At 43.9% G+C, this 10,776-nt stretch overlaps 1 non-coding gene across 1 annotated transcript; it reads right to left on the minus strand.

The window, feature by feature from the left end:
* Window positions 1-5,236: 5,236 nt before the first annotated feature.
* LOC126032711 (small nucleolar RNA SNORA51) lies at window positions 5,237-5,367 on the minus strand. Its single transcript, XR_007503932.1, has one exon. It is a non-coding gene; the product is annotated as a small nucleolar RNA SNORA51 (small nucleolar RNA).
* Between the last annotated feature and the right edge of the window lie 5,409 nt (window positions 5,368-10,776).

The following is a 10,776-nucleotide window of genomic DNA, read 5'->3' on the forward strand; positions in this document are numbered from 1 at the left end:
ACATTTTATTGTAATCTAATATCTTTTCCAAAAAAAAATGGGAATAACTGAGCCAAAACCAGCTAGAGTAGATTGTTTTGGTATGTGTCCTTTAAACAAAACCACACAATAATATTTATAATCTGTGTGGCATATTGCTGAGGTCAGCCTTATAGATAAAAACAAAAATACGGAGCCGGCAAGGTGACGCTAGAGGTAAGGTGTGTCTGCCTTGCAAGCGCTAGCCAAGGAAAGATCGCGACCGAGATTCGATCCCCCAGCGTTCCATATGGTCCCCCCAAGCCAGGGGCAATTTCTGAGTGCTTAGCCAGGAATAACCCCTAAGCATCAAATGAGTGTGGCCTGAAAAACCAAAAAAACAAAACCAAAAAAAAAAAAAATACACTGTGAACTGTTAGTTCTCTTTCATGCATTTTAGGTTGGCAATTACTCCTGGTCTACTCAAACATACTCTAATAGACTTCCTATTCCAGGCTCTTCCCAGCTGCTGGCCAGCCAAAATAAAAATTATGGTCTCTTTCCCACTCCCATACAACAAGTCTCCCTGGGTAAATGCAAAAAAAGAGGCATCTAAATCTATATCATCAAGAATAAATTATTCTTGTTAAGAAAATGGGTGAAAAAAAAGAAAATGGGTGAGATTTCTTTGATGTCAATAGTACATTGGGATATTAATATTAATTAATGAGTAAATTCAGTTTTTTATAATATGACAAAACTCGGGGCCTGAGTGATAGCACAGCAGGTACAGTGTTTGTCTTTTTTATTTTTTTATTTTTTTTATTTTTGGGCCACACCCAATGATGCTCAGGGGTTACTCCTGGCTAGGCACTCAGAAGTCGCTCCTGGCTTGGGGGACCATATGGGACGCCGGGGGATCGAACCGCGGTCTGTCCAAGGCTAGCACAGGCCAGGCAGGCACCTTACCTCTAGCGCCACCGCCCAGCCCCACAGTGTTTGTCTTGAACACGACTGACCTGGGTTTGAGCCTGGCATCCTATATGGTCCCTGGAACAGGCCAGGAGTGATTTCTGAGCATAGAGCCACGAGTAACCCCTGAGCACTGCTGGGTGTGGTCCCAAACAAAAAATAGACAAATACAAGATAAATAATACAAAATAAAATATGACAAAACTATTTTGAGTGGCCAGAGAAATAGTACCTGAGGTAAGGTGCTTGTCTTTCATATGGCCAGCCCTGGTTTCATTCCCAGCACCTCATATGCTTCCTGAGCACCGCCAGGAATGACCTGGATATCACCTATATATTAATGTATAGGCATATTAATATAACAGTAATATATATTAAATTGGAAGAAAAGAGGGGCAGTAGATTAAAGATATTGCTAGAAATACTTTTTTTTTAATTTTTGTTTGTTTGTTTTCAGTTACACCTGGAGATGCTCAGGGGTTACTCCTGGCTATGCGCTCAGAAATCACTCCTGGCTTGGAGACATGGGGGGAAATCAAACTGCAGTCCATCCTAGGTTAGCACGTACAAGGCCTTACCACTTTTGCGCCACTGCTCTGGCCTCTAGAAATACTTTTAACTTTAAAAGTCTTTTGTAGGAGGCTCAGGAGAAATCAAGACTAATGCATTTGCTATGCAAGTGTTAAGTTGTGATGAGTTGACTCCTTTATCCACTGTCTGCTCTAGCCACAATTCATGGCAGCTCTGTTGTTTTTCACTGGAAATTCGGCTTTCTAAGATCTGGAGACAAGGTATGTGTGAGTTCAGCAAGTACAACATGTGACCCCTACTGAGCTTCACAACCAAGAACGAAGATGTGCAAGTGCCATGGCCAGAAGCTCAACTTTCCAGCGAGCATGATTGTGAGCACCTCCATGGAAGACTGTGACACCCCTTCTACACTGCATGTGTTTAAAGGAGCTCAATCCCTGGTAAGTGTATAAAAACCCTTACCTTTGCTAACTTGTAAGCATGACAACAGAATATGTGTGCAACTCTAGGTCATAACATCAACAGAAGGAAGAGAGAGAAAGCACCTTTGTATATAGAAATTGAATAGATTTGCTAATAACATCATTGTTTCCTTTTAGAACCTCCCAAGCAGTACTCATGACAACAGGGCCAATTCTAGTGGCACTTGGCTACTGACCCAGGTGGATCACTACTAAGATCAATGATCTGGTGCTGCTTGGATGCTTCATAACCAGGGCCTGCCAGGCCCAACCCAGCAATACATAGAGTTCCCCAAAGATATGTCCAGTGCTTCTTGGGAAGCCAGGAAGTGCCAGGGGGCAAAACAGGGTTCTGAATATGGAAAGAATGCACCTCCTGACTCTATGATATCTCCCCAGTCCTCAATAAAAATAATTGGGGGATTGGGCCACACTTAGAAATTCTCAGGTTATTCTCCTGGTTTCTGTATTCAGAGAGCACTCTTGGAAGTGCTTGGGGCCATAAGTAGTGCCTAGGATTAAACCTGGATTGGCTGCATGTAAGGCAAGTGCTTTGCCCAGTGTGCTCTCTCTTCAACTCTGAAATAATTTTGTCAACATGCATGTTGTTGTTGTTTCCCAAATGAAAAGTTAGATTCCAGGTAGTGAAGAAAAAATATTTTTTATTTCTTTTTTTTTATGGTTTGTTATTTTGACTGGGTGATATGATTGTGACAAGGTTTTCAAAACTTTTAATCATAATAGTTTCATAAATTTAAGAAAGTCTCCTTAAAAATATTTGTAGTTGGAATTAGGCCACTCGCCTTGCTTAGCCATGGGAGTTTGATCCCTGGCTTTTGCGTAAGTTCCCCAATGAGCATCTCCAGAAGTGACGAAGAGTACAGAACTAGAGCAAGCCCTGAGTATATCAGGGTGAGGCCCCCAAACCAAAATCCAAAGATGATTTTGCAAAGGGGATAGGATAGACCCTTCCAACCTTGAAGCTGATAGTGGTGGTGGTTGTAGAATTGGAACTTTGTATGCCTAAAAGTTGTATTAACTGTACTGTAAATCATGGAGCTTAAATAAAATTTTGGGGAAAATCATAATATTGATTTGAATGATTATAGGTGTCATAATATTGTTAAATGTATATCTTTATGTCTATAGATGTATAGAAGAGAAAGAGAAAACAATGATCTGCAGTCTACAAATTGCTGAGCCTTCATCATACAAAGCTCATAGAAGGAATCTGGCTAAGTTAGGCAGACAAGGAATTTATTGAAAGGATAGTAAGAAGCTCACGAGTTCTAGGGTTGGTTGGGACCAAAACAGTGCAGTGCAAAGCATTTCTCCACCAATGTTACATCCTTACGCCAGAAATAGAGCTTAAGCGCTATTTTTCTGATCAGAAAGGAGCCTTATAGCAATTGTTGCATTTCAGGGGTTGGCATTCCATAGTACTGGTGCAAGTTGAGGGACTTTATTAGGTTTAGGGTATAGTTTTTATGTGACTCCTAACTTCTGCTCAACACTATTTCTCCTAGTGTTCTATATTGGTTTTTTTTTTTGGGGGGGGGGTTGGGGGAACACACCCTGTGGTGCTCAGGGGTTACTCGTGGCTCTGCACTCAGAAATCACTCCTGGCAGGCCCAGGGGATGATATGGGATGCCTGGGATAGAGCCGGCTGGTGGGCCTCAAGCAAAAGCAAATGCCCTATATAGTGTGCTATTGCTCTAGTCCCAAAGTCATTGTTTTTGTCTCACCACCACCACCAGCACCACCAGTAGTATGAGCTTATCATCCTTTCAATAAAACCCTTATCTACCTAAATTAGGCCAGACTCCATCTATGTACTTCTTCTTTTTTTTTTTTTTTTTTTGGTTACTCTTAGCTCTGTACTCAGTAATCACCTGTCAGTGTTCAGGGGACCATACAATGTGCTGAGGAATGGAACCCACTGTGCTATCTCTCTGGCCCCTCTATCTGTGTACTTTGAATAATACACTAAGATGTTTAATCAGTAATTGGTGAAATGGAGATCATTAAATTAAAGAAAATAAGTTATTCAGCCCCTAAAACAGCTACAAGACTCATTTCTCTCAATAATCACTTCTAAAAAGTATAAATCCGAATGAGAGAGAGAGAGAGAGACTTTTTCAAAGGAATAAGTAATTTTCCCAGAACTATTATGACTCCGTGGAAAACAAGAAATAGAAGTCATTCTGCAGTCTCCATACCATATATAACATACATGGTAGGAATTTATTACTACACGCTCAAACTGTCAGTTTCATTCATCTTACCATCTCTAAAGTTAATTATCAAGAGACATTAGAGGGACCGGAGACATAGCACGGAGGTAAGGCATTTGCCTTTCATGCAGAAGGTCATTGATTTGAATCCCGGCATCCCATATGGTCCCCAGGAGTGATTTCTGAGCGTAGAGCCAGGAGAAATCCCTGAGCGCTGCCGGGTGTGACCCAAAAACAAAAAGACATTAGAGATGCGAACTAGAAGTACCAGTCATTGGTAGAAAGCTTGCCACAAAAAGAAGGGGAGTGCAGTTAGGGGAAAGAAGGGACCACTAGGAAAATGACAGTTGGAATTGGTGACTCTGGACAACTGGGTGCTCAAAAGAGGCAAAGTGATATGCAATGCACCCCTTCAGTAATAATATTGCAAACCGCAGTGCCTAAAAGAAAAAAAAGGAAGAGAGAGAGAAAAAAAATGCCTCAGAGGTAGGGAGTGGGGGGGACTGGGGGCATTGGTGGCAACAAATGTGCTCTGGTGAGGATGTTGTACATGACTGAATTTCAATCTTGAACAACTTTAGAACTGTGAAAAATAAAACAGCTGTATAATGAACAAAAACAAAAAACAAAAAAAAAAAAAACACAAATTGATCTGATAGGCTGGAGAGTCTCTGCACTTCAGTGCCAAGTGGTTCTACTTCATTTCACCACATCTTCCAACCTCACCTGACCAATGTCACACAAAGCTTCACGGAATTATGCAAACCTTAGTGAGTGTAGCAGGAGCACTTTGTCCTTGAGAAATGCAACTTCCATTTCAATAACACTAATAGTAAGAATGAGTCTCTTGTGCATAGTCTTTCATTATGACCTGGCACCATGCTAATTATTTTAAATATATGGACAGAATTAATCTTCCGAATACTGCTATGACAAAACTGTCACTCTTATTTTAGATTCGAGCACAGGAAGGTATGAAAGGGGAGGACAGGCCAGTAGGTGGCAGAGTAAGGACTTGAGCTCAGATACATTGCCTCTGGAATTTCTGTGGTTGTATTTTTTTTTTTTTTTTACTTTTTTTTTGTCCCCCAATTCACAATACAGACCAGGCAAAGGGCCTGTGTTGAGGCGTATATGGGGTGCATTTACTGTACCTCCTCTTTCTATAGTCAGTGTAAAGAACACAGCCTGTGGTAAGAATTAGGAAACTTTATCTTTTCTTTTCTTTTCTTTTTGACCTTTTAATATATATATATAAAATCCTTCACCAGTGCAATATTCCCATAACCAATATCCCAAGTGTCCTTCCTCCCCACCCACACCGGCCTGGACGCTAGACAGACTTTCTAGTAGAAAGCCTGTCTAAAGTAGAAAGTCTTTCAAAATCTTAATGTCCTAATACAGGAGAGTAATTCTGACCTTGGGTTGAATTGGTGTTAGAGGTATCATGTAAAGAGAGTTTTTAATTGTTACAAGTTGCTCCCTCTTAGAAGTTATTACTAGCACATATTTTCAGTTTGTAGTAGAACTGGCAGAATTTAAAGTTGAAAACCCTAGGTTTCAATTCCAAACATCTCCTGTAAACTTACACAGCTTCCATGATGAACTTCAGTTGAATTCCTTGTAAAATAGAAAAAATATTTGTCTTGCCTATGTCATACGCTGCTGAGCAGAATAAATATGATACTATTGTGCATGAAAGGCAAGTATATAAATAAAAAGATTGGAGGACATGCTTGGGATGTGGGGGATCCCCAGATAGCAATGTCTTGCCTGCAGCACCCTTGGGCGTGCCCATCCAAAGAAAAACAGAAACAAACCATAAAAGTATATGAAGTGCTTGAAAAGAGTTACAGAAAATTAGCTTAAGTACAAACTTTGAATGGGCATCTCTGTGATGTCTCCAGCTGTCTGAAATGAAATGCGCATGAATTAGACTGAAACTAGAAGTTGGTGACACTGCCTTGAACCCAGGTCTTTTGATATGTTAACTCCATTTGCTTACTACCATTTATTTGTCCTACTTCTACCTCATTATCCTCAATCCTCTGCCCTTCAGTCTCTCAAATACTTAATGGCACACCACTGTTTTTTCTATGTAGTTTCAACAAAATTAGATTGGATTTCAAAAATTTCCCTTCATGCTCAATGAAGTCAGAAGGAAAGGGATACAGAATAATCTCTCATAAGTGAGGCTTAATGGTACATAACAAGGTTGCGTTAGGGTCAAAGGCAACACAACAGAACAGATCTACACAACCGAGTCTGGGGAGGGGGATACGTAAGGGACTGGTACTAGGTTCCTTGGAGGTCAAAGGGTGATGGGTGTGGTGTTGGGATTATGTGCACAGGATATTATCATTTACTGTATTGTAAATCATGCAACCTTCTCAATAAAAAAACTTCAAAAATACAGAGGACATGGAAAAGAGAATTTATTTAATCATTGAGGTAACAGAACCTGATTGCTTCTTTTGTGTTTTAAAATGTTTAATTATATTATATAGTTTTGCTTAAAATTTGAAAATCCATTCGTTTTCAACTTCCTGCTTACCTCTTACATACAACTGGATCTGATAGAAGGCAACAGAAAAAGAAGGTCAAGAGGGCACCCAAGTAATTAGGAACACTTGTTACTGAGGATGAATTTTTTCTCCCCCTTTTCTGGCAGTCTGAGCACATTCTTGTCAGGTGCCTTTGAGCCTGGGATGTGAAAAATTGCTCGGATTGCCACACAAGAGGGTACCGATGATCAGTCTGGGTGCATTTTGAGGGGATTCGAGGAGACAGTCATAATTGGTTGCTCTTGTTCAGATACTTATTACTTCAGGCAAGTTCTCTCCATCTTCAGAAATATTTAAGAAAACAAACTAAAAATATAAAGCCCTAGAAATGATTATGTTAACACTGTCCCTCATCCTCTTCAAGCCAATCACTAAAATGATATATTATTCCAGTTATACTTAGGGATAAACACTAACATTTATAAATTATAAATGATGTATTCTATGTAGTAGCCTAGGCCTGTGCTTAGGGTTTATATAAGAAGTCCTGTAGCAGATGAAAGTTTAGTAAAATTAAAAGATGAAGCCTTTCTAAACATTACATGTTAGATTTTGTGTTACCAAACAAATATATCTAGAAAATATAAATTCCCTGAATAAATAAAAAAAGAAAGACAAAAGAAAGCAATAAATGCTTGCCCACACTGAACTATTTCTCTGGTTTGACTAACTCATAATATATCTTAAGTAAAAAATTTGAAAATTAGGAGATGAGGGAATAATATAGTGGAGAAGTTAGGGTGTACGCTTAGTAAATTTGATGCCAGGTTTAATTCCTGGCAATACAAGGACCCCCACCCCCACCCCAACCGCGAGCATCACTAGATGCAGCTCTGGAGGCCTCACACCTGGTTCGAGAAGCCTCAGTACTGTAGAGCCTGAGCAGCATACAATTTCATGTCCTTGAGCTGAACAAAATGGCTTGGTTGGGCCCCAGACTTTGTGAGTACCAAAGACTTTGGGAGCCCTCAAAAATTGCAGATTATTACTAGAACCCCCTAGTACTCCTTCATCTAATATAAATTAAAATCAGTCTGTCCTTAGTACAAGAGATTGCTTTGTGCAGAGCTAAGTCAAGTTCAATTCGTGCTACTGCTTACGGTCCCCTGAGTCCCTCCACACATGATGTCCGAGCAGAGAACCAGGAGTAAATACTGAATACCACCAGGTGTGCCCCTCAGTACCGCCTTATCAATGAAACAATGAACAATGAAAACAAGTGAGTACCTATCTACCCGTATTTTTTTGCACCAAAAGACACACTTTTTACCTCCAGCTCCCTGGACCTGAAGCCTGAGTGCAGAGGAGGAAAGCATCTAAAAACTATGTGCATCTTATGGTCAGATGCGTCTTATAGAACAAATAATACGGTAAGTTTAGTATGGACCTTTCTATTAAAGGACCACAAATGGCCTTTTTTTCCTGGTTAAATGATACATTGGCCATTCATCCAGTTCTTCACTTACTTCTTCTTCAACCAACTCATGGATTCTCCATCCTTGAAAGGTTTCACTCATGAAGATGAACCAACTGTCTGTACTCAGTAGAACTATTTGCTCGGTGACAATGACAGAAATGGAGGAGAAAGAAAGGTCCCTCCCAGCTGATGCGCAGGAGGTCACCAAACTTAAGGAAAGCAGTAAATTGCTTTATCTTTGCAGTCTGTGCATTGAGCCCTGTTAGTATTCCCATATCAGGGAGAACTACTTTTTGTTATGTTTTCCCTCCTATCACTTCTCTCACCAGCTTTTCTCCCCCTCAACCAAAGAAAGAAAAAAGTCGAAGTCGTTATTGAGTTGATTTAAGAAATGTTCCTCGGGGCCGGTGAGGTGGCGCTAGAGGTAAGGTGTCTGTCTGCCTTGCAAGTGCTAACCAAGGAAAGACCTTGGTTCCATCGCAAGTGCTAACCAAGGAAAGACCTTGGTTCCATCCCCCGGCGTCCCATATGGTCCCCCCCATGCCAGGGGCAATTTCTGAGCGCTTAGCCTAGAGTAACCCCTGAGCATCAAACGGGTGTGGCCTGAAAAACCAAAAAAAAAAAAAAAAGAAGAAATGTTCCTCAACATTCACCTGACCATGACCCCTTTCCCAATTGTTTCTTTGCTGTGACCCCGTCCTGCTGGTTGATCCCGTAATCTTTAGCAGTGGCCACTATTTACATGACTTTTATAGGGGGCCTATAGGCCCCAGCTGAGAAACAGCGAACTCAGGAAGCCACCAGGCACATGCTCTGAGCCATAAAAGGACCAGAAGCTGATAAAAAAAATGGCAGAGTTGATAAAAAGTGGCAGAGTTGGGACCAGAGAGATAGCATGGAGGTAAGGCGTTTGCCTTTCATGCAGAAGGACGGTGGTTCGAATCCTGGCATCCCATATGCTCCCCAGTGCCTGCCAGGGGCGATTTTTGAGCACAGAGCCAGGAGTAACCCCTGAGCACTGCTGGGTGTGACCCAAAAACCAAAAACCAAACCAAAACAAAAAAAATGGCAGAGTTCTGTGATAGCCAAGAGAGCTTAAAGTGGTCCTACTCTAGATCCATTTAATAGCTGGCAACACTGAAGCACAATGACTGGCCTAAGACAGTCATTAAGAACATTTCTTAAATCAACTCAATAACAACTAAGACAGTGCAATTATTGGGTGTGGGGAACTGCAAACTCAGAAGTTAAAAGGGCCCAATGAAGCATGTCTAGCTCCTATTTCTGCGTTAGGGTAATTACCCAAAAAGCCAACGAAGCCTTCAGGAGCCTTTAAAACAAAAACAAAAACAACAACAACAACAACAAAAAAACCTCTGTTCTTTATGGCGAGGCTGTCTTCATTTTGGTCCTTCAAAGAGAACTGATCAATCTAGTGTAAATTTGACCTTGAAACCACGAGACTGTAGTGCTTTTTTGTCTTCTCACCACTCTTGCCCCGCTTGCTCTATGATTAGCTAGTAATGACCAGGTGGTGGAGGATAAACGTCAAGAAAACCAAGTTCCTTCTAACAGGATTTGGAATGGCATGACTGCCTGCACCTGCCAGGGCTCTTCTGTTCTGGCTGGAGCCACTCAGAATGCCCAGAGACTGCAGAAGGATGACCCTGCACCTCGAGGCATCCCGGAATCCGTTCAGACCCCTGTCAATGGTTCTGCGGAGATTCGAACCCTACTGTCTACTGGAGACACAGAGCTTAAAGTTGGGGACTGCAGGAAACCAGCACCGGTCGGGTCAGATCAGCCTTCCAGGTGATGCCAAGGGCTGAGAACGCAGCGAGGGCGACGAGTCCTTCCAGCCGGACGAGTTTCTGCCAAGGCGGGGTAGGGGTGGGGGGGGGACGCCTGAGTCTCCCACACGCCGCGGGGTGGACATGCCAGGCGGTGGCGCGGAGTCCCGGACAGGGCGCGCACAGTTAGTTCCATTCCCCGGGACTCCCTGGGGAGAGGGGGATCGGATCGTCCCAGAGATCGGGGAGGGGGGTGCGGCGATTGGGGATCCCCGACATGGCCTTCCTCACCCCGCAAGCGTCCTGTAACTGTCCAGTCCAGTCCCGTCCCGCCCACGCCGCTGTCACCTGTGGGCGCGCACCCCGAGGCGGGGCCATGACGCGGCGCGGGGCGGGCCGGTGGGAACCGCAGTGCAGCGCGCGGAGGCGGGGCGCGCGGCGCGCGTGACCCGGCTGCGGGTGCGAGGTGTGCGGCCACGGGTGGGAGGAGCCCGGGGCCCGGAGACTGGGCTGGGCAGGGCTGGGCGGGGCGGGCCGGGCTCGCGGGGCGCCCGCCGGCTCGGCTGCGCTTCCTCCTTGCCCTCCCCAACGCCTACCTGGGCCTCCGTGCGTGTGCGGGCGCGCACCTGGCAACGGGCGGCCGCGCTCCGCCGCTTCTCCGCGCCCCGGGCTCGGGCCCCGCGCCCCGACGCAGCCCCGAGCGCCCGATCGCTCGTTGATGCCGTTTTGGGGCTGACCCGGCGGCCGCCCTCCATGCTGCAAGCGCCTTAGCCGAGCCAGGCCAGGCGACACCCCGCACGCACAGCTCGGCTTTCGGGGCTCCGGAGGAGGCCGCGCGGGAGCGGGCC

Source organism: Suncus etruscus, chromosome 16, assembly GCF_024139225.1.
Source record: "Suncus etruscus isolate mSunEtr1 chromosome 16, mSunEtr1.pri.cur, whole genome shotgun sequence".
NCBI lineage: Eukaryota > Metazoa > Chordata > Mammalia > Eulipotyphla > Soricidae > Suncus > Suncus etruscus.